This window comes from Pygoscelis adeliae, unplaced genomic scaffold (assembly GCF_000699105.1).
Source record: "Pygoscelis adeliae isolate BGI_AS28 unplaced genomic scaffold, ASM69910v1 Scaffold141, whole genome shotgun sequence".
NCBI classification, from domain to species: domain Eukaryota; kingdom Metazoa; phylum Chordata; class Aves; order Sphenisciformes; family Spheniscidae; genus Pygoscelis; species Pygoscelis adeliae.
Window position 1 is genome coordinate 5,177,046 of NW_008824231.1, and position 364 is coordinate 5,177,409.

The window sequence follows — 364 nt, forward strand, 5'->3', positions numbered from 1 at the left end:
GTTATGGGACTGGTGCCACAGCCAGGGGTTCAGCTACTTAGACCATGGGACTTGCTTTGAGAAACCTGGTCTACTGGGGGCTGACGGGGTCCATCTGTCAGAGAAGGGGAAGAGCATCTTCGGTCATAGGCTTGCCAAGCTGGTGAAGAGGGCTTTAAACCAGAGATGCCAGGAAAAGGGAACCTCAATCCATCCCACTCCTACCAGTTTGATGCCAGGGCCAGCAATAGATGCCCAGAGCCTGGAGAAGGATCACAGGTCATCAGGAGAGAACCTGAAGAGCAGCACAAAGGAACTCCAGCCAGTAAGACAGCTTCATCGGGGGCCCAACTTAAATGCCTCTATGCAAATGCACGTAGCATGG

General features: G+C 53.3%; 1 protein-coding gene across 1 annotated transcript in view; it reads left to right on the forward strand.

The window, feature by feature from the left end:
• CNTN5 (contactin 5) overlaps positions 1-364 on the forward strand; it is a 284,657-nt gene that overhangs the window by 11,503 nt on the left and 272,790 nt on the right. The gene's annotated exons all lie outside the window — the stretch shown is intronic.